General features: G+C 41.3%; 1 protein-coding gene across 3 annotated transcripts in view; it reads left to right on the top strand.

Annotated features, from left to right (window-relative positions):
- The window catches only part of SLC24A2 (solute carrier family 24 member 2), a 241,164-nt gene that overhangs the window by 62,692 nt on the left and 151,282 nt on the right, over positions 1-27,190 (top strand). The window lies entirely within an intron of this gene.

Here is a 27,190-nt window from a genome sequence, read left to right as displayed (position 1 = left end):
GATACAAGGTTAGCTAGTGATAGATTACTATGAGGAAAGATAAAACAGAAAAAGGGGACAGAGAGAGGGGGTTTCTGTTTTAGCCTGGGTTCCAAAAAAAGGTTCCCTAGAGGTAACATTTGAGTACAGAGTTCAATTAAGTGAGGCAGTGAATCATGCGGATATCTAGGGCAGTGATTCCTAACTGGGGGCTGTTTGTCTGCTCATGGGATATTCGGCACCTGGAGATGTTTTTGGTTGTCACAACCTGGTCTGGGGGTGGGAGGGTGCTACTGGCATCTAGAGACCAGAGGCCAGAGATGCTGTTAAACATCCTACAATGCACAGGACAGCCCCCATAACAAAGAATTATTCAGTTCAAAATGTTCATAGCACTGAGGTTAAGAAACCCTCATCTAAGGCAAGAACATTCCAGGCTAAATTAATACACAACAGGACCCAAGATGGCAACTTGTTTGGCACATTTGAGGAAAACCAGGGGGTTTGTGTGGCTGGAACTCGGTGACAAAGCATGTTTACTGGGAAAAGAATTTAAAAGAGGAGCTTACAGCCAGGTCCCATGGGGTAACAGTCAAGACCTCTGCTTCTGTGTTCTCTGACCCTGCTTCCCACTCTATTAAACTCCTATTCCACAACTGTCCTAGGAGAACTAGCCAGCTTTGCTAGCAGATGTCGTAGGAAGCTGACTCTGGGTTTTTGTGAAAGAAAAAGGTTTCACCTACTTGTCTACCTAAGGAGTGAGTTCTCCTCAGCTATGTTACCCAGCAGTGGGGGATCTTCAAGTTGGCTCTCCAGAGATCTGGAAGAGCAGTCCACTGAAGTTCTAGAATGGAGCTTTCCAATATGGTAGTTACTAGTCGCCTGTGGCAATTTGAATTTAAATTAATAGAAATGAAATAAAATTAATTCAGTTCCTCAGATGTGCTAGCCACATTACAAGCACTCAATAGCCACGTGTGACTATGGCTGTCATATTGGACAGCTCAGACATGGAGCATTCAATCATTGTTTTATTGGGCAATACTGTTCTCAAATAATTAAATATTAATAATATAAGGAACCTTTGAATTGAGCACTTATTTGTGTGTGTGTGTGTGTGTGTGTGTGTGTGTGTGAGCTATAAGGAAACTAGAACCAAGAAAAGTTAACTGATATACACAAGGTAACTGTGTCAGTTAATTTTTTGCCCCATAAAAAACCACCCCAAAACTTAGCGCCTTAAAACAGAAATCATTTATTTAGTTTACAGTTCTGTGGGCCAGAGTTTGGTCTAGACTTGGCATGGCAGTTCCAGTTTGGGCTGGGTTTTTTCATGACTGCTGTGTCTGCTACTGAGTCGGCTGGGAGTGGTTGGTGTAGGCTAGCCTCAGCCATCATGCTCACTGCCCTCTCTAGTGGACAGCTGTGGTCTGGTGCACTTGGTGGTGGCAGCAGGGGTCATGAAAACAAGGCCATAGCCCGGGTTTGCAACTCTCACATCATCACTTCTGCTTCATTATAATGGCCAAAGCAAATCATCTCATGAGTCCACACTCAAAGGGTGGAGACATTGATTATTTTTTTTATGTGATGTTAATCACCATAACTACAGCATTCGTTTTTGGTGTAGTGCTCCATGATTCCTTGTTTACCTATAACACCCAGTGCTCCATGCAGTAGGTGCCCTCCTTAATACCCATCACCGGGCTAACCCAACCTCCCACCGCCTTCCCCTCTAGAACCCTCAGTTTGTTTCTCAAGAGTCCACAGTCTCTCCTGGTTCGTCTCCCCCTCCGATTCCCCCCCCCTTCATTTTTCCCTTCCTGCAATCTTCCTCTTTTTTTTTTTTTAACATATAATGTATTATTTGTCTCAGAGGTACAGGTCTGTGATTCATCAGTCTTACACAATTCACAGTGCTCACCATAGCACGTACCCTCCCCAATGAGACGTTGATTCTTGATGGAAGGAGCTGCAAAGAATTTTGGCCATTTTTAAAAACTTACTACCATCCCACAGGTAATAAGTTGAAAGTTGGAATGCAAACCCAAGTCTGGTATGTCTAGTGATGTTACTCTAAATTCCTCAGGGTTTTCCTGTCGCCTTTCTCTCACACCTTCCAAGTCCTGTTCCATTAGCACTTGTGTTTTTTATTTCCTATACATTTAGAAATTAAAAAAAAAAAAACAAGAGCCTTGGATTCCAACAAATGGGATACTCGATTAGTATTCAATTCATTCTCTCATATTACTGATATAGGAAAATGACAGATAATTTTAGGTACATAATTAAAGAACAGAATTTATTTTGTAAAATATACAGGAAGAATTTTGAGAAGCTATTTCAAAACTTAGATGTAAATGGTAGCCAAAGAAGGGATGATCTTAAAGCACAAGCCTAATTTTGGAAATGGAGACACATTGAGGGCAATCAGGGAAAAGAAGCTGGAGCCCAGGGGAGTCTCAGTGCGGGGACAGAATAGGAACGTAGGGTCAGCTGCTGTGATAGGTGGAAGAAGATTGTAAAAGATGAGCCCAGGTATACAATGCAGGTTTTAAGTGGGCTCATCCAACATGGCTACAGTCCATGCTTTCTTGTATTATTAATCCTTTAAAAATCATACTGAAGTCCTTCCATGAAAATTTGAACAACCTTTATTGAAAGTAGGTTGGCAGAATGCACTAAAAGACTTTAAAATATTGCTACAGTTTTCTCAGAATTTCCATTTCAAGGAGTTTATCTCAACAAGTGCTCAGATATACTCTCAACAAGAAATGTCCATGAATGTTAATTGCAATGATGGTTATCAATGTGAAAAATTAGCAGTAATCTAATGGAGCAACAACAAAGCAATCGGTAAATCATTATGCTAATCATTAAAAATTAAATTCGTAATATATTTTTTTCATTAAACAGCAAAATCTTTAGGCTACAAGGTTAAATGGTATAAAATGCTCAAATTTGTGTACATAGGTTTATTCTAATTTTAAATAACTATTTTTCATGTTTTCTTTATTTTCTACAGTCAAGCATGAATTGTTTTTACAATCAGAAAAACTTTTTAAAATTTATTTCCTATAATATAAAACATTTGGAAACCATTCATTCTGAGCAATGTTAGATTCAAATGCTATTGTCTTTAGGCAAAAGGGCAAAAATTGACAGAAGAATAAATAAATCCAAAATAATTCATGAATTTATCTAAATCCTTCCTGCAGTACTTGTTAAGGATGATAAGTTGATAAGATGTTTTATTTGCTAAATAGAGCTCTATGTAATTTTTTTTAAAAAGCAGAAGATATCTTAAATCAGTCTCTTTCAGAAATTTCTGGGACAGCCATTTGTTTTATAAATCAAGACTAGAAGATATCACCCTTTCTGGGGTTTCATACATTTCAGTCACGAGCACTTCTTAGTCTTCTTTGATTTACCCATGAATGAATCCTATTTTGCATTCAGATGTTTCACTTTCATTGTAACTTTCTTTTATTACTTGAAAAACTCTACATAGTTAAAAAAAATCCAAACAGTAGGAAACTGGGCATGGTAAGTCCCAGTCTCCCAATATCCCTTCCTATCGGGGCTCTGTTCATTTCACTTCTCATAGATTCTTTTATCAGTAGTCTAGGATTATACAAGCATTTTTATATGCATAGACTCCCACCTCTTTTTTTCCACACATGAGACTATATTACACACTCTGTTCTCCACTCTGGTTTTTTTTTTTCTACTTTATTTATTTGGGAGATGATTTCACATTAGCACTTACGGATTTCTCGTTCTAAGAGCCATATGGAAACCTGGTCTTATGTCTCAAGTTTTAACTGGCCTCAGTCTCCTGGGCCCTTTCCTGTGTTGCTCTTACCCTGACCTCCCGCCAGGCTCTTCATGCTGAGACATCCAAGGACCTCTTGGAAGGTCAACACCCCAGTATTGTTCAGGGGCACAATAAAGCTTCTTTTGCTGTCTCCAGACCTCTTCAGATGGTGAGTAGGTGACTGCCAGGTTTGTGCTTGATTAGCTAGTGCATTTCCCTTAATCTTGACTTAAAGATTTTATTTATTTATTTTAGAGAGAGATCGAGAGCAGGAACAGGGTGGGGGTGGGGAAGAGGGAGAGAGAGAATCCTAAGCAGACTCCCCCTGAGCACAGAGCCAATGCAGGGCTCAATCTCACGACCCCAAGATCATGACCTGAGCTGAAATTAAGAGTCAGATGCTTAACTGACTGAGCCACCCCAGGAGCCCTCCCTTAATTTTTTAAAGGAATGGTCCATAGGGGATCCTGAAGTCTTTTCAGTGATGGAAACTTTTGAGTGTAGAGCTCCTGGTTTTCTGAGTCTAGTTGCGCATCTTTTCTCCTTACTGTTATTTTCCACATGCCCACCACTGCAGCTTCTATTTTGCTTTTCTGCCCACACACCAGAGAGCTTGTTCTCAGCTATGAGTATTACTAAGTGACTCTGTTTTCTAACTTTAAAAACTAGTTTCAAGAACGAAGTATCTTCAGAATCACAGATAGAGATCTCATATTTCTACTTAGTAAACTGTATGTCCTGTGCTTCAATGTCTTGAGTTAGGTGGCATCCTTAAATCCCAGGTATTATCCTTATGCTGTACACAAAATAGCTCTGATTTGAAAGGACAGCAAACCTCAGATAAGGATTAGGCTCTACAGTCAGTAGAGTTAACTCTCACTCATAACTTTGCTGAGCCCTTGGGAGTGCATGCCTTTAAGATGTTCTTTAAATGCATATAGTAGTGGCTCTCACATTTTGGGGTCTCAGGTCCCCCTTTACACTCTTAAAAATTAGTGGGGACCCCAAAGAGCGTTTGTTGATTTTCCATATTTACTATCTTTCAAAATCAAAACTGAGAAAACTTGAAAGCCCAAGACAATCGAAGCACATGTAATGTTATCCATGACAGCAAATGCATCACGACCAACATTTAGCCTCTGGAAAATTCCATCGTGTGCTTTGAGAGAATGAGAGTGAAAAAGGCAAACAGTGTCTTAGTATTAATATGAAATAGTTTTGACCTCACAGCCCCCCTAACTGTAAATTCAGTGACCCTCAAGGATGCCTAGACCTCACTTTGAGAACTGCTAGCCTGTTGTACAAACCTGAAACAGTTACTCCTTAAGGAGAACCAGGAATGGTCCATAGGGGATCCTGAAGTCTTTTCAGTGATGGAAACTTTTGTTTCCACTTATGTGACCAGGGAATATTTTTTCTGTTGCTGCTGAGTTAATCTTCCCCTGGCCCGAAGTAGCCAGTAGATCTCTATGGAGAGGGCAGGAAGGAAAAAAAAAGCATTTTTAGGTACATTCTCACTGCTTCTTCCATCAACCCCGACTTCCAGTTAATCCCCAATCTCACTCCATTTGCGATCATCCACTTCCACTGACATTGGCCTAGTTCAGAGTAGGCTCATCTCTCACCTGCATTAATGCAGCAAACTCCTAGCTGGTCTCCAATTCTCCTGCCTCACCTCCAGTCCTCTCTGTGGCCAGAGCATTCTGCCAAAAACCCCAGACAGACCATGACTGACCCTGACAATGTTTACTGCCCTTTGGGTGAAGTTAAACTTCTTCTACATGGCTCCCAAGGCCCATTCACAACTGGTTTCTACTGACTCCTCCAATATCACCTCCCTTCTTGCCACTGCCCCCACCCTCTACCCCAAATTCATATTCTCACCCTTTTAGTCTGCTAAGCACCTGAACACGAGTGGTCTTTCTCACATTTGAGCCTTGAAATGTGGTATTCCCACTGTCTAAAACATTCCAGCCTTTCTTGGCTGGTCCATCATCTCTCCGATAAATGTCACTTCCTCCAGGAAGACTTCCTCAACATCCCCACCCCTGTGGTTGGGTTAGGTGCACCTCTGTTTTTTCCCGTGATAGATGGACCTCTCCCTGTTGTTCGGTTGTTACACGGTGGAGTAACGGTGTTTCCTTGAGTAAATCCCCTGAGCTTGGAAGCTTGAGGTAAGGGAAAATGTCTAGGATCATGCACATCCTCTGCCCTCAGAGCAGTTTCTGGCATATGGTGAACACACAATACGTAGTTGTTGATGATGAACCAGTCAGTCAATTCTTTAAGCATTATCCTAATGCCCCATAATAAATGCTTTACAGGCATTATTTCATTTAGTTCTCTTGACTGAAGTAGAAACTATTTCCCCCAATTTTGTGTAAAGGGATGTGGGCCCTTTACGTCTGTTGCCTAAATGTCCCAGCAGCTAGGAAATTGCGAAGCTGGGATTTGAGTCCTTTTCCTACCCCAGTATGCTGAAATAAAGGGGTCACTAAAATGGAAAACAACTGGTAGAAAGGAATGAAGTTTAAGGTAAATTTTCCAAGAGAGAATGCAGGCTAAGAATCATTCTAACAAAGCACCTAGGTCCTCTTTCAGCTTCCAGCCAACACCGTTGGAATCTATCTTCCCAGACGGAAGTCAGAATAAAGCCACGGAAAATACTTGTTAAGGGAAATTGATCTGTTTCATCATAAAAATACTTTCCCAGTGGGCAGTCTTGAAGATGTCTATGCTCCTATAGCCTCATGACCTCGTGTTTTTTTTTAAGTTGTTTGTTTTTGAGGTGTTCCCAAGAGCTCCAGGGACTACAGTGTAGAGGTTACACAGCTTCATTTCACACCTACTGGAAAATTCTTACCTTCTAAGTTTTTCTTCTGACAGTGTCATGTTACACAGATGAAATCCCTGTGGGTTGTTTTTCTTCCAGTTCAGCCTATTGGTTCATGTTTATTTTTCCGGAAAGAGCTGAGTGGGATTCTGAAAACAGAAAAGGAATTAAAAAGAGAGTTGTATTGCTTTTATTTTTCAAAGAGGCATGTTCATAGTAGCAAATACAGAGAAGCCAACAAGAAAGAAAACTTACATCTCCTTTAATTCTGCCACTGTTGGGATTTGGGTGTATATTCTTATCTGTCTTGCTGTCTCTCTGTCTCTGTCTCTTTCTGTGTATATTTGTCTGTCTCTTATGTAAAAATTGTACATACTTTTAAAAACTCACCAGTGTCCTATTCATAATTTGCATGAAATAGACTTGTTTAATTGACCATTTAATTGGAGATATCTTTCCGTGCCACTGATCATCTACCTCAGTGCTTCTCAAACTTGAATGCATGTGTGAACCGCTGGGAGCTTGGTAGAAATGCAGAACCTCAGAGCCGGCTCCAGCCTGCTAAATCAGAAACTGCATTTTAAGAAGTTTCAGATGAAGGTGATGATGTTAGTCCAGGAGCCACAATTCAGTAGCACACGTGAACACCCTTCGTGAAGAGAGCTGTGTCCCCAGTGTCCGTGTGTCAAAGTCGGTGTACCTAAGCCCCATCTTGTCAGACGTCAGAGTTATTTCCGGTTTCCTTGTCAATGAGGCATACCTTTATAAATATTTGTACACACCCATCATTCTTTCTTTAGGAAAAAAAGCCCTGTAAGTAGCTTACTGGATCATAAATATTGTTAAGGGAAATAATATATTTGTAAAGAGACCGAAATCATAATGAAGTCCACCTCATGGCACATAAGACCAAAATGTAGCCACAGCACTTCCTGTCACGTCTGCATTTTCCCCTAGCTGCAGTGAACCAAGACAGAGCTTTCTGTGATATTTTGGGTAATTGTGATCACCGTGTTGTTTTTATTAAAATGCCTTTCCTTTGTCTTCAGTTCCTCTAATTTTAATCCTCCCTTTCACGTGCCATTCTCATCTCACTTCCTCCAGAAAGGCTTCCCTCTCAATCCCACTTATGGTGAGCTCACTGGCTAAGTATTTTCACCATTATTCTCTGAGTCACTTATCTGGAAGCACACTTACTTACTTTCTCTGATGCCATTTGAATATGCCACTTGGCATCTCTCAGCTCTGTAGCTAGCTAATGAAATGCTGGAGAGAATGGATTTTCAGCGTGCTTCATCCAAGCCCTCTGCGCCCCCTCTCCTGGGGGTTTACTCCACAGAGGGTTTTGGCGCAGAAGGGAGAGCACACCATCTGAAATGAGCAGGCCTATTTTTGAGGCCTGGCTCTGTTATTTACCATCGGTGGAATCAAGGCGTGAGTCACATGACTTCTGAGCCCTGGTTTTGTCATCTGTAAAATGGGAATAGTACCCGTGTAGCTTACTTAACAAATAACGAGGTGGTTGTGAAATTAAGACTATAATCCATTAGACCATTTCCCCGAATCTAAATGACTCACAAATTCTCAATTTGGAGTTTATTTGTCTCTGAACTCAAAGATGCAACTCTTTCTTTCACTCCCCCACCCTTCACCAAAAAAATAAAAGGTGATCTCATGCTCAGGGACCCTTGCCTGAAACAGTGTCTAACAGGCATGAAGTGTCATTTTGTTTTCATTGCATTTATCTACTTTCTATTTATGGCAAGCATTATCGGTTTTGCTAGTTATGGTAGTAATATGAAGTTTATTTTTTAAATGAGCTTATTTAAGTTTAAAAAAGGCAAGACAATTTAAAGTAAAATGGTTGGTAAATAGTAGAGCGTAAGTTATGAAAGTATAGCAAAAGATCGTGTTGATGTCATAAAATGACTGAAGCTTAAGAAACATCTAACTGTAGAAAGCTGCCTTCCAACTGTAAGGTAATACATGGATGTCAGTTTTTATTTTAGCTGTTATTATGGAAACTACTGGAAGATCAGTTCTGGGGTTCGTTCTCCAACAGAACTGTAGACATAATAGATTCTCAATGAAAACTACCCAGGTGTGATTAAAGATAGACCAAAAAGTCAAGTGTTCTATTATTTGACAAATGACTATCCATTGTTTCAGTCTGCAGAAGTATCCAAAGAGCATAGAAAAGCTAGTTTGTTTCTGACTAAAAAAAAAAAGTCAGATATAAATGTGGTTAAGGGAGTTGATCAAAGTAACTGGGATGGCTCAACACATACCAGTACAATTAGGACAAACTGGAGAGTATGTTAACTTAGCAGTGAAACATTTCTTTTCATTATCAAAAATAATAAATATTTGAGGAACACCAATTGTACAGAGGATACTTTACTGGGAAAGATTTGACTGAAACCTGCATTCATGGAAAAAAACAAAAACAAAAGATTTACTATGCTCTGCTATTGTATTAGAACTCAAAACAAGTTCACTTTAGAATTTTCCAGGTAATGCTGTGACATATCTCAAAGAAGGGGCAGATCTTCTTAATTCTATCTCTACCTAAAGAAATGAAATCAGTCAAGAGAGAGATTAAATGATTTGACTAAGATCATGCAGTTATTTATAGCCAGAATGAAAACTAAGAGATTCTGGCTCTGTGGATCTTATACTTTCATCCCTGATTTCTCTCCGGGGAGGGCTTCTGGGAGGCTACATCTTCCTGCTGGTCCGGGGAGGATCAGATGATTCAATTCAGTGGTTTTAGACCTGGACTGTGCAGTAGTTGGGTTAAATTAGATTAAGGGGGATTAAGATGAGGACCAGTGTGATTGGTTTGAGGAGAACAGACAGAAATGATCTTCTCTGAGGAGAACAGAAAGAAATCTTCAGTGTGAAGGATCCTGCCCAAATTCGTGATGCAAGTAGACCAAATCGTGGGCAGCTTATTTTCATAAGACCTGAAGGAGGCTTCTTGAATTCCTCTTCTCCATATAACCAAAACCAATGCAGGAGAATACAGTGATTAAAGTCTTAGGCTCTGGAGCTGAAGCCGTTTAGTTTCAAATCCTGCTTTGACCATTATCCGTAGTCTCCTGGACAAGTTACTTAATGTCTCTGATCTTTAGTTCAACTACAAAATGGGAAGAATAATAGTCCTTACCGCCTCTGCTTATAACAAGGATTTAATGGGGTTTAAAAAAAAATGTGTTTAGTACAGTGCCTGCCTGCGGTATAGAAAGTACTAAGAAGATTAAAAATATTTCTAAAAGGGAAAGTGTGAGCCAGTGTTTTAGACATTTCAGGCCCCGCCGGGGTGGAAGTTATTCTCCTTACTTCAGATGATGGCAATGCCCTTTGGGTCTCTTATTTGTTTCATTAACAAGTTGTTATCAAAAAAGTCCTAAGCACAACATTTTCTGTCCTGTCTCAAGGACCTTACCTCATAGAAGACATTCTATTCCTTTAATATTTCCATGTTGTCATCCTGATGTCACCCCAACTAAAACAGAACTCAGTATCTCCTTCTCAAACTCAGATGCCCTTCTGACTCCCCAGACTTAACATTCTCCCATAATGGCCCAGTTCAACTTCTTTGACTCTTCCTTTTGTCTACCATAAGCTTCTGCCTTTGCAGTTTGGGTTTAATTTTGGGTTCCCCTGGAAACAGACCCTGAGACAAGGCTTGGAGTGCAAGTAGTTTACTTGGGAGGTCCAGAAAACACCAAGAGCAGGGAGAGCGATAGGAGAGGTAGGAAGGAAGCAAGGAAGGGAAAGCAGACGAATGTGGTGTGTTATAAAGCCACCACCACTGGGGGTGGTTAGAGCTTATTCCTCAGGAGGAAACTGGGGGACAGTGTAAAGCACACCTGTGGTAGCCCAAATAATGCCACCCCCAACCAATGGCCATGTCCTAATCCCCAGATCCTGTGAATATGTTGCCTTAAATGGTAAAAGAGACTGCATATATGACTAAATTAAGGCTCTTGAGATGGCGAGATTAACCTAGACCATCCAGATAGGCCCAAAGTAATCTCAAGGCTCCCTATAAGAGGGAGGCGGCAGGGTCCAGAGTCAAAAAGAGATTTGAAGATGCTAAGCTGTTGGCTTTGAAGATGGAGGAAGGGGCCAAGAGCCAAAGAATGAGGGCAGCATCTCGAAGCTGGAAAGCAAGGAAATAGATTCTCCCCTGGAGTCGCCGGAAGTGACCCAGCTCTACTGATACCTTGATTTTTAGCCCGTTTTGGACCCATTTTGGAGTTCTGACCACCAGAACTATTAGATAGCAAATTAGAGAGTTGCTTTGAGCCTCTGAGTTGTGGTCATTTTTTTACAACAGTAATAGGAAATAAATATAACACACCACAGAATTCTTCCACCCAGAGGGCAAGGGAATTGGGATGTTTATGTATTAACCCGTGTCAGTTATTTGGCTGAGTGCATGGAAGTGTGAATCCCTCAGTTCACTGGTAAAGGGGGGTAGACAGTGATCCAAAATCAGCCAGAACATGCTAATGTGCTCAGACTCCAGGGAAGTGGACAGGACACCAACAGTCCGTCCTAATGTGTCCTTCATCAGCTCTTCCTGTCTAATTGGCCTCCTGGATCACCTCCCTTTTGGATCAGCCCTTCCAGAAAATCCCCCAACATCTTACAGATTAATTTTTCCAGAACAGGGAGGACCTTAACATGAGTTGCCCCCTTTCTCAAAAATCTTCAATGCTTCCATAAGGAAAGATTCTTGCAAAAGGAAACCCAGAGGTCAAAAAAATCAAACTTAGGGCTGGATCCCCTGATACTTTAATCTCGCCCTTGAACTTTTAAAATTTGGTTGTGCAGAAGAGACCGAGGATGTGCTTAGGTATCTATTTGTGTACAGAGTTCCAGGCTGGGCATACAAACCTTTAGAGCCTTGAGATGTGGATCCCTTAGGTCTGCATTCCTTAGAATAGCAGTAACACCAGGAGGAAGTGAGAAAATTGATTTGAAAATGCAGAAGGTTAATTAAAGGAAACATTCGAGATGTGCACTTGTCAATTGACACTGGAGAAGCCGAGCCTGAGAAAGTCTGAGTTCTGCACATTTACAGAATGTCACACGTATATTGAGATAAGCCCTGAATCTAAGGAGACATAATAGGCTGAAATAACTTCCATGCAAAAAAGCAGGGACACTCACCCTTCCTACTCCGCCTGCCCTAATGGGAAGCGCTGCAAACTTCAGAGCCTTTGTGTGGCCAACTTCAGGGCCTTTGTGTGGCCAACTTCAAGACTCTGTCCACATCCTCACCTTGACTTTCCCAAGCTGCACTGACTCTGGGCTACTGGTCCAGACCATTTAGGGGCAGGAAAAGGGAAAAAAAGAGTCTATACATTTTTAACATACCAAAAATAAATATGCTGTAAAGTTAGGACAGAAGATGCTTGCTGCTGGAGGGGTTTTGGTTTTGGTTTTGGTTTTGGTTTATCCTTGTTTCAGAGTAAGGGTGGAGCAGTGAAAGACAGAGCCTAAGAAAGGAAGGAATGGAGCCTGCACTGAGCATCACACAGGGGTTTGGTTCTCACTGACCCCCTGGAGAAGGCATTGATAGCTCACTTTACAAACGCTGAGGCGAAGGTTTGCAGAGGTTACATAATTTGATGAACGCCATGGAACTAAAAGTTGATCAGATGGGATATGGGCCTCAGTCTGATTCTAGCATCTGTACTCTCTTGCCTTCTTCTCATGGAAGGTGTAATTTGCATCTATAGAATGTTTTTCGAAAGCATTTTCTTGGGGCGCCTGGGTGGCTCCAGTTGGTTAAGCGTCTGACTCTTGATTTCAGTTCAGGTCATGAACTCAGGGTCGTGAGATCGAGCCCCGTGTCCTGCTCTGTGCTCAGTGTGGAGTCTGCTTAAGATTCTCTCTCTCCCTCTGCCCCTGTCTCCCTCATGTGCTCGCATGCTCACTCTCTCTCTCTGAAAATAAAAAAGGCATTTTCTTATGTTCTCTTTAAATTTCACCTGTGGGCAGACATCAACTGCCACGTTTAATGCCTAAAATTACAAAGGTTCAGAACTGTTTTTCCCCAAAGACATCCAGCTAGTAAGCAGTAAAACAGGTCTGGGTTGTAGGGCTCGGGTCTCATGGTCTTTTCAGTCCATCATTGTGTCCAGACCAGAAGGGGCTGAGTCATGGTGGCCTGAAACGAGTCAGTAGCAGGCAGTTCATTTCAGAGAATCATTCTGGTCAGAAGAAATTTAACTGAGACTTAATTGTTCTCTTAATTATTAAATTAATGGGGTCGCATACAGAAAATTTGGACAATATAGAAAAAAAGAAAAGAAAAATTACTTGTAATATCAACGCCCAGAAATGATCACAAGTATTAGTTTGATACATTTCCTTCCAGTGTATATAATGCAGGTATGCATGTATATTGTTGTTGTTTTTTTTTTTAAGTAAGATCGTGTTGTATAGAGTTTAATACCCAGGCTTTCTACCATTAGAGGATGAGTAGTTCCCCAGGTCATTAACTAATCTTAAGTAACTGTCTCACATACCATAATATTGCAAGAACATAACCTTAATTTATTTAAATATTCACTTACTGGTGAACATAGAAATCATTCTTGGTTGTAAACTGTTAGACATCATGCTGCAATTTTGGTATCTAAACGTAAAATTTACATCTCCAATAGCAGTGGACGAGAGGGGCGATTTCTCCATCTTGCATGTTGTTATTTTAAAACCTTTGCAAGATTGATAGAGGAAAGAAAACTAATTGGGCATTAGAAAAATGACAGCCAAGCTGAACTTGCTTCTGCATGTGTATTTTATCAGGGGTTCTGATCCACATATGATACCACCATCCTCAGAGACCCAGCAGTGGGTACCAAGACAATCAAATGTTAAAATATTCCCAGAACTCCCACGTCGAGCCAGTGCCTGCGTGAGAGCATGAACACCTCTGGGCAGGAACTGGGTCTTATTCATCTTTCTTGTCCCCAATTCCTGGCTCTGAGCCAGACACATGCCAGGTTCTCAATACATTTGTTGAAAACATTACAAAAGAGCTTATGTTCTAATTTTAGCCTTCTGACTTGCTCTGTGACTTTCAATGAATTAGGTCCCTTCTCTGTGCCTCCATGTCTCTGACTATAAATAAATGGAAACACGATGTGATATGCTGCACAAACTAAAGGCCACAGAAATGCTGAAGCTTCCATACAGAAGTGTATGAGCTGTGTATGAGCACGTGTCACCTGGACAGGGTGCCTGTCCTTTTCCTGCAGAGTGTGGAGAAGTCCATATATAGTAGATACTCAGGCTTACAGTTCCTTCCACCTTCTCATGCTGATGTCCTGTGGCTAGAGCCCATTCCACATGGTTTCTCTCTCTATTCTCAGAGTCTAGCACAGTGCATGGCACACGGGATGTATCAGGAAGGGAGGCAGGGAAGGAGGGGGTCATTCATGATGAAAGGATGAGCGAATGAATGGTTAGCACTGGAAGAGATCTTACAGATCTCATTTTAGAGGGCATCTTCTCGGTCACCGTTTTGTTTTTGTAAACATAGCTATGCTGGCTCTCCTCATCTTAAAGACACTTGCTAGAATAAATCTAAATAACTAGCTGGGGAAATTAAATTGGATACAAATCTTCCATATTAAAACATTTTGGGCCCTTTGGGTTTTGCTTTGTTTTGTCGATGGCCATGGTCTTAATATGTATTTACTAATCAAGAAAGCATAGAGTTTTCACTTTTAGAGGAAGCACACTATGAAGCAATGATTAGATTACAAATGAATTTTTCAGATGAACTTTACAATCATATCCAAAAGTGGTGAAGTCACTTCAGTTTCCAAAGCCAATTTAAATGTATACTTATGAAGCCAATGAAAACTGGAAAGTACAAATTGTATCTTCTTTGAGGCTCTTTTTTCTTCCTAAATAATGAAACATGTTTATTTTAACCTGCTGAATGTTTGTCTTTAAATGTTTCATTCCTTGGTGTACAATATTTTAAAATAGACAGGGTTTCTAAAATGACAATTAAAATGACAATTTTAGCTAAGCTGGAAAAGGAAATTAAAACTAATCCACTCACAACTTTCATCATTTATTTATACAATTAAAAATGACAGACTTTTATGCTTTTCTCAATTCCCAAATGATTTCTCTAGTTAGAACAAATTAGTGCCAAAGAAAAAGGCATTTGTTATGTAATGGCAGAAGTTGTTATTACAATTTTAAAAGCCTTTGATGCAGTCACTTAGCTGAGGGACTGAATTCATTGATGAGATTTTAAAAATTGACAAACATGTTGTTTTTTAATTTCTTAGAGTTTCTATATTGGACCATGACTGCTAAATGCCTAAAATATAATCAGTTTCTCTTCTGTAGCAATTCATCATTTTCCCCAATCCTTAGCATAGAGAACATTTAGAAGAAAATGACTGCACATGGCAATATGACCTATTGGGAATAATTTATAGAACTTTCCAAACAGGTACACAACTCAGTTATATACTGTTATTAGAAAAGAAAAACTCAGTTTGTTCTAGAATGATGCCACTGGGGTTAAATTTAAATTATGTATTTGAAATTAAACTACAAAGATTTTTAAAGAAAGCCTACACATTTTTATTTTAGATTTTAAAGCATGGGATAAGTTGACTACCCAGTAAATTTTCTTACAATTGTAATTTTAGAAATTAATTCCTACTTCATGAATGAGACTCAATACATTTTATTGGATGCCATATTTTCTTTTTATCTTTCTGAAGATACTAAAAAACAGTTTTTATATCATATAATTTAAATTATACCAAAAATATAAAGGGAAAGTATAACAAGCAACGTAATAAATGAACCATTATAAAGTCACAATTCTCCATGTGCCCCTCCTAGTCACGCTTCCTTCCCACCCAACTTCTGGAGGTAACCTCCATCCTGAATGTGGTAAATAGCTAAAATGCATGGCCTTACAGATTTAATAGACAGGTACAAATCCTTAAGGATACATAGTAAAGTTGTACATATTTCTAACTTTGTGTAGATAGTATCTCAATGAATATGGTCTACTGCAGTTGGCTTTTTTTAAGCCAACATTAGATTTGTGAGATTTACCTGTATTGAAATAGAGTATTCATTTGAAGTGGTTTATGGTATTTGGTTATATGAACAGAGCGCAATTAATCTCTTCATTCTCTTCTTGGTGAACAAAAAGAATGTTTCTACTAACAAACAGTGCTGCCATAGATAATCTGTGCACCTGACCTAGCACCCTGCACAGGAGTTCCTGAGTTCCTATCCCTGCGATAGGAAATGCTGGGTCACAGTTAGTTCGCTTGCAAATTTGCTGGATGTTGCCAAATTGCATGTTAGGCTCAGTTGTACCAATTACAGTTTTTCTTTTTAAGTGTTTTGCGTGGTCTCTCTTTCCTCCGATCCGTTGTTCATACTAGGTTGTTTTTCTTATTAGGTTGGTGTTTGTTTTCAGCTCTGACTTTCACTGTGGGGCTTTCTTCAAACGTGTGGTGAAGGGTCAGCCATTCATATTTAAGGACAAAGTCTGAAAGAGCTGGTTGAGGGCCTGCATGAGTGATGGGAACAGGGGACCAAGCATGACCCGTGAGCTTCCCTCAAAGACAGGTTTCCTCGGCAGCAGCACCACTGACATTTAGGGCTGGACGATTCACTGTGGGGTGGCTGTTCTCGGCAGTGTAGGATGCCTAGTCATGTTCTGGGCCTCTCCCCATCAGAGGTCAGTAGCACCACACACCTCTCTCTGGTTATGACAATCAGAGATGTCTCCACATGTCCCCTGCTCTAGGATGAATAAGGGGCTGGCTGGCCCTTGTATTTCCTCCAAAATTAAGTCCCTCGGAGAACTTCTCTGGGGTCACCCACTTTTTCCAGAAGGGCTCCTTCCGCGTCCTATTCCTGGTGGAGGAGAAGCAGAGAAAGCAACCTGGTGAAGAACTGGGTCAGCCTTTTCCTTTGTCCTCCATTTTCTCCTGGTACTCCATGCTGGCACTTGGTGGGGTCTGGTATCCCTCCATTGCCTCCCAGAATAAATTTCCTGACATTCAGCCTCCTGGCTCCATAGGTAGTCTCACCTGCCTGAAAAGTGTAGGGAACAAGGATCTGCAAATCTTTACCTCTATAACCAACATTGGCATCATTGTCCTCGCATAGCAAATCTTTATGCGTATCTGAATTCTTTATGATAAATTCCCAGAAGTGGTATTAAAAAATACACGCAGTTTTTTTTTAAATGTAGGCTCCACACCCAGCATGGAGCCCAACTCGGGCCTTGAACTCATAACCCCTGAGATTAAGACCTGAGATCAAGAGTCAGGGCTTAACTGACTGAGCCACCCAGGTGCCCCAAAATATGTGCACCTTAAAATGCACTTCTTGGCCTAAGCATTTTCAACCCTTGATACATACTAATTCTGCATATTCATCTAATCAGTTCTTTTCTTTCCTTTGTGGTCAGCGTTCATCTTTAGAAAGTCTTTTAGCCTGTTACTTTTCCTGTTGGCTTCTCTTTGTCTGGGACTATGAGTAAAATAAATTATAAATCTCCAATCAAACAAGTACTAGAAAAAATATCTTATTGGGGCACCTGGGTGGCTCAGTCAGTTGAGCATCCAGCTTGATTTTGGCTCAGGTCGTAATCTCAGGGTTGTGAGATCGAGCCCTATATAGGGCTCCATGCTGGATGTGGAGCCTGCTTAAGATTCTCTCTCTCCCTCCCTCTCCCTCTGCCCTCCCTACTCTCTCTCTCTCTCTCTCTCAAAAAAAAATATATATTTTATATGTATAAATATATGAAATAAAAATATATGAAATATACAAATATATGAAAAATATTTGTATAAATATAGATTTATATATGTTATATTTTTATATATATTATATATATATAATATATATACTTTGTTTTTCCCTCTGCATAACAAATCAGTTCTTAAAGAAGATATAAAGTGGAAGGAAAATTCTCCATTGCTGGGGAGAATAAATGCTTAGGTAAATGTAATCTGTAAAATTCTTGTGGTCCTTCCTCATATAAGATACCTCTAGAGTCATTTAAACTGGGTGGGGAAATAATGGCTAAGACAATAGTCTGTAAGAATACCTCTAACCTGTCAGTTGCAATTCTATCATTTATTATTTTCCTGAGCAAATAGGCCATTATTTTTCTAATGTTTTAAAAATGTATTTATTTAGAATAGACATTGTAATGATTCAGGGTCTTTGTAGAGCATACCAGTTGACCACCTTTGAATATGCAACTCTGTTATAGTTCAACCAGTTCATTTTGGCTTCATGGTGAAAATCCTAATTTGAAGAGGATTTGATGTACATTAATCTTCTGGGAAATCTTCTATGACCATTTTTTCTCCTCCCACTGATTCTATGGCCATTCTTTCCTCCTTCTGACCTACCTAGTTTTTTAGATATTTATCTTATGTGAAGACAACCAAAAAAAATTAATTCTAGTTAATGAGCAAAGACCCTTAGAAGGGTAGAAAAGAGGGAAGGAGGAAAAGAGGGAAGACAGGCAGGCAGAATGACTTAAAAAAGAAAGAAAGAAAAAGTGCCTTGTAAATCACCTTCCCAAAACTCAAATTCCTCCTATTTTCTTTATGTGAGATGCATCTTAAAAACAAAACTGACCTTTTAGGAGAGACAGAAAAGGTTTCCGTGCTTATCCATCTCGTCAATGTCCTGTTCTATTTTTTGCCCTCTAAATGTACCTGACTGGGGAGAACACTGTGTTTTTAAACCTCTTCATATTAGAGATACATGATGAGTAAGAGTTAAGTTATATAAAGGTAATGCTTTCATCTATTGATTACCTGTCCTTGGTTTTGGACGGGACCACCAAGAACCGGAAAAGAAATAATTCCGTTCTGTAGTAAAATTGATGACTGAAAAGTGAATAAACTTAAAAACATTTATGGTTCACATAATACGGGGTAGATCCTGTATCATTCATACATGGATAGACACGTGGGTAGGTACACAGATGCTAACAGAGAGGGGCCAACACCTCATGGATGTTACCTCATTTTATTCTCATAAATACCGCATGAGTTGATAGTGTCTCCATTTTGTAGAGACACATAAACTGTGAGAAGTCATATGGTTAAATGACCTTAACCAAAGCTCAAATGGCTAACGGGTGTATATTTTTCAGATCTGCTAACTGATGAGTAGAGCCTGCAAAATGAGAGGATTTGGTAATTGTATACATTTGGTCATTAATATTCATTCATCCAACAAACTTTTATTGAGCACCTTCTAGGCGCTGGGTATTTTGCTGGGCGTTGGGGAAACTACAGGAAGAAGAAAAGTCCCTGTCTTCATACATTAGAGAGTCTAGGGGAGGAAAGAGACAGTAAACACAGCAAATAGGATAGTGACACATAATGACAAGTGCTAGGAAGAAAAATAAAACAGGTTGAGAGAATAAAGAGTGACCATTAGAAGGCAGGGAAGAGTGCTCCATCTGAAGTCACAAAATCTATGAGGCATTTTTTTCCTACCAATTCAGAAGGAAAACCATGTTTTATGCTTTACTACTGGCATATTTTACCCACAGAGAAGCTAAAACACGTTAATTGAAAGGATAAAAAAAGGAAAGACTTCCAGTTTCATCTTGCGATTTTGTAGTATTGTCATCCACCATCAAACAATGTCTACATTACAATCATGCTTTTTCAAGTATGACTTGAAGAGAATCAAAACAGGTCATTGCTAGTGTCTATAAAATTCAGATGAAAAGAAACCACTGTTGAAGCCCATCACTGTTGGAATCAGTCTCTTGCCAAAGTTCAGGTGGCAACTGTCTTGTGCCTTTTAAAGATAGATGGCTTGTGTCTGCTTAATGTTGTTCCTACTAAGCCTTGCTGGAATAAATTATGTGTACATAATTCCCATTCATTATGACATACGTATGTCATTTGTATCCACTGCCTCTAGAGATGGGGTCATGCAGTGAACTCCTTGGTCGTTCTTTACTCCTTCCTGTGGACAGGAGATAATAGAGGAGGCAAGCCTCTTACAAAAAGTCCCACATTTGACTGTTTTACTCTGCGTTCCAATTTTTGTATTTGCCTGTAGACCCATCCTCCCTTGGAATATAAACCTAAGGCTTTGGAGCTGTGTCTGAGCAGAGGAGAGGAGAAAAAGAGGGGTTCGTGCAAACAGCTCTGAAACGCAGGCTCCCTGGGACTACTCAGCATCTCAGGGGAAGAATGGTAGGCCCCACATGTGCTGTGTCTGACTTGGGGCACAGTCATAGAGTCATTGTTCCATAGACCATACCTCGCCATGAGTAGCATAAACACCACAGTGGCACTTGAAAGGATTTAGGTGGTACGACAAACATTTTTCACGATTACGTGCCTACTTTAATGTGTCCTAGAAAAACTGGTACTAAACCCCTGATTTCTCTAAATTTATTACCTAGAATCAGCAAGGAAGTATTTAAGTAAAAGAAAAGTGAGTCCACTTAAAGAAAAGCCCTAGGTTAGAAATAGTCTAGGGTACACAGACATGGAAAAATCATGGCAATGGCACAAGGAGGTCTAAGGCTGAGTGAACACAACCTTCACTATGGGTCGCTGGTCACCACAAGCCCTGGGAAGACGGATTCCCTGTGGCCCTTTGTTTTCTGCTCATGTATCTTTGCATGCCCTTAAAATGTCCTCTTCCCCAGAGGTAGAGGATTCACAGCCTGGGCCTGCCTTGTAGGAACCCCACTCATGTGAGTCATGGGAAGGTTGGCAAGAAACCACACTGAGCATCGTTCTATCCTTGGACCTCTGGCTTTTCAATGTGCCCTGTGGTTGTGTGGATAAAAGACCCCTCCAAATTATCTCTTACAGGCAGGTGCATTCTGGGTCTGTAGGTTCCTCTCATTCTTTCTTGGTTACTCCTTCAGGAAACCAGTGTTGCCAGTGGGCCAACTTTGTGCTAGGCTTCTGGTGTCTGAAATTATCTTGGGCAGCTTCAAAGGTATTCACTATGGAACCAATTGTCAGGTGCCCCTGTTGTTGGAATGTGATGCTTTTTATTTTTTGCCAGTGCACACGCACACGCTCATATGCACAGAGAAAGGAAATAGACTTCCCTTGCTGGTGACTATGCTACACCCGATTCACACTTTTCAATCCTACCAAGATCCACTTAGTCCTGGGTGAGCACCAGGGTGATAGCCGGTGGATTACAGAGGAAGAGGATTTGGAACCAGACTGAATTCCAAGTTCACTCCTAACCAGAGTTTGAACGTGGCCTTGTTCAAATGATTTGCCTTTGCTGAGCTTCAGTGTCGTGGAAAATGGGGGGAAATTATACTTCTGGGTTTAGGATAAGGATTAAGTGAGAGTACGTAAGAGCCTGGCATATGAAGCAGAATCATTTGTATTTGTTAAACAAGTTTTAAAAAGAAAATGCTGTAGTTTTTCAAGCAGAATTGTCCCGTAACTTCAGGCCTGGCTGGAGCTCAGGAGGCATCAGGCCGTACCATCTGGGCTTTGTCTCTGTCTGTCTCTTGCACTCCGCCTTGCTTTTCCCTGGGACAGCTTCATTCTCAGGCAGGCTCTTTGGAAACACGAGTAAGCACTAAACAAGTAAACAAGAAGCCACCAGCAGCTCTTAGCTTACATCACATCAGCTTAATACCCCATCTTAGTCTGTTTGGGCTGCTACACCAAAATATACCTGAGACTGAGTAGCTTATAAATGGATTTCTCACAGTTCCAAGGGCCTAGAAATCAAAGATCAGAGTCCCCCCAGAGTCGGGGTCTGGAGAGAGCCCACTTCCTGATTCTTTGTCAGTGCCTTTTGCCCATGTCTTCACTAGGTGGGAGACGTTAGGGAACTCTGTGGGGTCTCCTTTGTGAGGAATTCTATCTAAGAGGGTAAAGCCCTCCTGACCTAAGCACCGCCCCAAACCTCACCTACTAATACTATCACACCAGGCATTAGGAGCTTAACATATGAATTTGGGGAGTGCCTGGATGGCTCAGTCATTAAGCATCTGCCTTCAGCTCAGTTCATGATCCCAGGGTCCTGGGATCAAGCCCCGCATCAGGCTCCCTGCTCTGCGAGGAAGAAAGCCTGCTTCTTCCTCTCCCACTCCCCCTGCTTGTGTTCCCTCTCTTTGTCAAAAAATTAAATAAAATCCTTAAAAAAAATATGAATTTGGGGGGACGCAAATATTCAGAACCTAACAATCCCCAAAGGAAAGACAGCTCCTCTTTCCCACTGGGTCGGCCAACAATCCCAGTCTTGGACCAGCTTGCAGCCGTGGCCAGGAGGTGAGATGGACTGACAGGCCTGAGTCTGAGTTCCCATTCGGGGCGGGGGGAGTGGAGAATCCCCGCCCAAATCAAATGGACTCACAGTAGAAGAGAGAGGGGTCCTCCAAGACAGACAAGTTGCTGTTTCTGGAAAGAAGAGAAGAGGATGCTGGGCTTGAGAAGCATCAGATCTCATATAGGGCCTGATATAATGACAGGTGGCCAGAAGTGGAAGCCTTTGCCTGTGATGAAGGTTACATTAGATGTGCCAAACTGGCAAGTCCTTTCCCCTTCGTGTCAACTGGGCTGTGGCATTTACTCTTTGAAAACCGTAATAAACATGATGTCATGTATCACATTACCACAGTAAGAGAATGGGTATTCCAAACATTCGTCAGATATGTTGAAAGATCTGCTCCGTAACTCCTTAACATCCAAATCTCTCTCACTAGCTCCTCCTACTGGTAAGAATATCAAATCATCCGAGCTGGATGAATCTTACTGATTCTCAATTGAGTACACTCAGAAAGTGATCTTTGGAGAAAAGCTCAAACTTTAAAAAAAAAAAAATTGTACGATTAAGTGGCTGATTTAGTGGCTGTTTTTCCCTCCTTGGGGAGACCTAGTGTAACCATTGCAACTTCCTTCTCTGGGGAAAAGGGCCTTGGCTGAGGAGCCAGGAAAGCGGCACTGTTCATGGTTCCGTCCACTTAATCAGCCACACTGAGCCTCAGTCACCTCATCTGGAAAGTGACGATGATATCGGTTTTATGAGGTTATATTGAAAATATGATGAAGTAAGAATAAGTAAAACAACTAGGAAAGGGGCAAGGGATGTGAGCCATGAGATGACAAACTTGGAAGCTCTGAGACGCGTTGAGAAGCATGGCCTAGGACACGTTGGGGTGGCTATTTCAGAATGAAGAACGTGACCAGTGTGTCAGCGTGGTGTCTAATGTATGTTCTCTCTCCTACACATCAAGAAAACCCTCCTTCATTGTAGATGTCTAGTTTTAATAAATGTACCTTAATTTTTTCATAGAATTTAAAGTGTCAAGTTTATGTCAGAGTTGAACCAAGCTAATTTATCTTACATCCTCAGTGATAGCTCTCACAATCTGCCATTAACCCTATGAGGCACCGTATTTCTTCACATTAACTAAGAGAATTTAGATTCTGGGAGCTCTCAGCATGGCATCAGGAGACATGCAAAATTACAGACATTTCTGCCGTTTCGAGAAAGACATGAATGTTGGGAATAGATAAGAAACCCAGAATCAGTGAAATTATAAAAAAAAGAAATTCTACAATGCACGCCTAGTATATCTCCTCGGTGAACCTTTCTCACCAGGAACACATTCTGATTTGCATCTTGAAAATGAAGATAAAAACAAAAGCCATTCTAAGGAAATTTGCTTTTCAGTCAATGTAGCTAAAGTGCAACTCTTTTTTGAAACCGAAAAAACCCCCAGAGATTACCCATGTACCTCAATCACTATTTTGCTTTCAAATTCAGATTTAAGGAAAATATCTGCAGCCTACCCGAAAGTGGCCAGCATCTTATCAACAACATTTTCATGTGTTCCCTCATTTTGGTTCTGCTACAGGGCAACCAGGGAGATGTTATTCCCTCGTCTTGTATTAGAAACAGGTTCTAGAGAAGTGACAGGACTTGCCAAAAGCCACACAGGCACTAAGCCAGGATTATAAAAGCCTAGGTTTGGGCTACTCTCTATTCAGGGCACCTCTCCTGGAATACCAGGAGCCTATTCTCAACCAAAATGGCGTTTTTGATTTTTCACATTTAATAGCACCTTTCTTCATCAAGATCTCTACAAGCCAAATAAATTGATTTGCAAGTTATTTATAGAAATCATTTCACCCATCATTGAAAGCAGCCTTGGCAGAGCTTTTCAAAAGCACATGAAAATATTGCCTGGCAGTTTAATGAAATGGAAAAAATAGAGAAATTATTGGAAGCGGCAGAGTGTTTATGCGTAAACACTGGAAAGCACACATGGGGGCATAGAGGTGACTCCCACTGAACTTCAGGGCCGAATAACACTTAAGGAACACTGGCTGTTTTAGTCATCGTCTGGGTTGTTTTAAGGGATCAGAGCTCCTGAATGGAACACTGGCCACTTAAATTACAGGGCCCCAAACTAATCCTGTAACTTGGGGTGTTAATCTTGAAATAGCCGAAAGTTGTAGCTGGTGGGAACCTAAGTCAGACTCAAGGCGGGGAGCAAAGGTCAAAACCAGAGAGTTAGAACTGAAGTCATGTGGGAGGAGACCAGGGGGAAACCCCAAAAAGGAAGTAAGCCATGAGATGAAAACCTTGGAAGCTCGAAGACGAGTTGAGAAACATGGCCTGGGACACATTGGAGCGGTCGTTCCAGAATGGAGAATGTGCCCAGCGTGAGCTACTCGGAGCCCTTTTCTGTCACACTCACTGCCTGATATGTGGGACCACGGGAATGGGCTAAAGGAATTTACTTCTCTGTTTGCTCCCTCATGGATCCCACCTTCACGTCTACCACATGAATCCCTAATAGACTTTCATAATGGTTTATAAAATATGTAATTTTAGGACTATGCACATGTGGGTAAATAATATCCCATTTTATACATCTCATACTTAAGACACAATGAACTGGTTAACTCGTACAGGCTTAAACTCGTCCATGATAAAGTCGATGCGGACCCAGGTTCAAATTCCACACTGCAATGCTACCATCTTGTTATCTTCTGGGATAGATTTTTCCAGGTTTCTGATTACTTCCTCTCCTAGCCATTTGGCTTCCGTATGGGGGAGAACCATATTCCAACCATCAGCAAGTCTAGAAGGAACTTGCACGATGATCAAATTTATCTTCATCTGTCAAACAGACTCGGGGGTTCCTCGTCCTTAGTTGTTCGGCGCTGTCACGCTCAGTTAGAGTGTTGTTCTGTAAAGTGCTACCCCCCGCCCGCAGCCACAAGTATTGACTGCTTGAGCAAATGTGCACCATCTCGCCTTGCCATCTTAATCAAAGGACTTCCTGGTGAAGGGTCGCTCTAAGGTTGTTACCCTGATTCTAGAAGGAGACCGTGGCGGGGTGGGGGGTTCCTCTTCCCTAAGGGGCATCTTGAGTTCCATGGGCAGGGGAGGGGAGCAATCTCTGCTTCTTTTATCAAAAACCACACAGTTGAAGGAAGACTCTGTCTCTCTCCTGGGCCTTGGGAATTTGATTGAAATGACCCCAAAACAGAAGGAAAAAAAAAAAGCGTGGAGCTGATTGGCCCTTCAGGGAGACTATCCATCTCTTCGTGCTGCCTACACCCTCAGAGGACCCTATACCTGTTATTTCTAAACCTGATTCTTGACTTTCCTTCGATCCATGAAGGTCCCCCATTTCTTTCCAATAAATTCCCTTTTCTCTGTTACACCAGAAGGTTTCTTTTGCTTGGAACCATAGAATCCTAAGGGCTACCCTCCAAGAAAAGACAGCAGGGGGCCAGAGACCTAGGAAGGACCTGCCAGGAAGTGAGAGAAGGCAAAGAGGTGTGGGAAGCCCTTGTGCGCAGGACTGGAGGCCCCCTACCTGGTGTCCTTGGCACCCGATCGCCGACAGCTTTCTTAAATGTCTGCTCCCCCCAAATTTTTAATGCCCCCATTAAAGCTGCCCCGTGTACATCTATTGCAGTTCTGTTTGTTCTCGGGCTGCTTCAGAAGCTTTCATTGGAAGCCTCCAGTTAATACAAGTGGAAAAATGAACTAAATGCTGTTTAATGAAGTTTGGTTGGCTGCATCTTTCATGAAAAAATTAAAAGACATTCCTTGGAGATTTAAAAAAAAAAAAAATTGTTCAGAGCACAACTTAGAGGCGGGACACCAGAAGCTGAGTGTGTAATGCAGGTCACTTGATCAGAATGGCTGCGTACGACCAGACCAAATGGCCACCATTTTCTCCGGACCCTTCCATTTCCAGAAGGACAGTGAACTCCTCTGCATCCTTCACAATACAACTCATGTCCATGTCACCTCCCTGAAACCTTCTCACTTCCCTCTGCTGAGGCAATCACCCCTTGCTCTTTGCTCCAGTGATAGCCCATGAACGAAGGTGCGAAACTTCCAGCTTTGTCATTGTTCATGCCCCCCCAAGTCCCCCACTAAACTGTAAACTCCTTGCCTGAGGGGGCTTTGCTTTCTGTGATTTCACCACAGGCTTCTCGCAGTGTCTGGCATAGAGTAAGCACTCAGTAGGTAATTCATTGTTCTTTCAAGGGACCTGCTCTCCTCTCTTCGGCAAAAGCCCTGCATTAGAATCTTACGACAACATTATACCAGGAGTGAGGTTTGCAAAGCAGAAGAGTCACTGTGAGTTCATGACTTCACTGCCCCCTTAGTTAATCTGCATTTTTCTACCATAAGCCTTTTTTGGGGGGTGGAGGGCAAACAACTGCTTTCAGTTTTGTTTTGTTTTTCAATCCATCTCGCTCCAAGACAGTACAGGCAATCAATACATATACAAAGTAAGAATAATGGACAATGGCACATACCCTCCCCAATGTGCGATGCTGAGCGCTGTGAGTTGTGTAAGACTGTTGAATCACAGACCTGTACCTCTGAAACAAATAATACATTATATGTTTAAAAAAAAGAAGAAGAAGATAGCAGGAGGGGAAGAATGAAGGGGGGGAAATCGGAGGGAGAGACGAACCATGAGAGACTATGGACTCTGAGAAACAAACAGGGTTCTAGAGGGAGGGGTGGGGGATGGGTTAGCCTGGTGATGGGTATTAAAGAGGGCACATACTGCATGGAGCACTGGGGGTTATACACAAACAATGAATCATGGAATACTACATCAAAAACAAATGATGTAATGTATGGTGATTAACATAACATAGTAAAATAAAAAAAATTTAAAAATCCAAAGAAGACATCCAAATGGCCAACAGACACATGAAAAAGTGCTCAACATCGCTCGGCATCAGGGAAATCCAAATCAAAACCTCAATGAGATACCACCTCACACCAGTCAGAATGGCTAAAATTAACAAGTCAGGAAACGACAGATGTTGGCGGGGATGTGGAGAAAGGGCAACCCTCCTACACTGTTGGTGGGAATGCAAGCTGGAGCAGCCACTTTGGAAAACAGTATGGAGGTTCCTCAAAAAGTTGAAAATAGAGCTACCCTACGACCCAGCAATTACACTACTGGGTATTTACCCCAAAGATACAAACGTAGGGATCCGAAGGGGTACGTG

The sequence above is a fragment of the Callorhinus ursinus genome, unplaced genomic scaffold (assembly GCF_003265705.2).
Source record: "Callorhinus ursinus isolate GAN/ISIS: 27379988/994484 unplaced genomic scaffold, GSC_fseal_2.0 scaffold39, whole genome shotgun sequence".
Taxonomy (NCBI): domain Eukaryota; kingdom Metazoa; phylum Chordata; class Mammalia; order Carnivora; family Otariidae; genus Callorhinus; species Callorhinus ursinus.
Note: the sequence above shows the minus strand (reverse complement) of the source record. Positions and strands in the feature narration are given on the sequence as shown.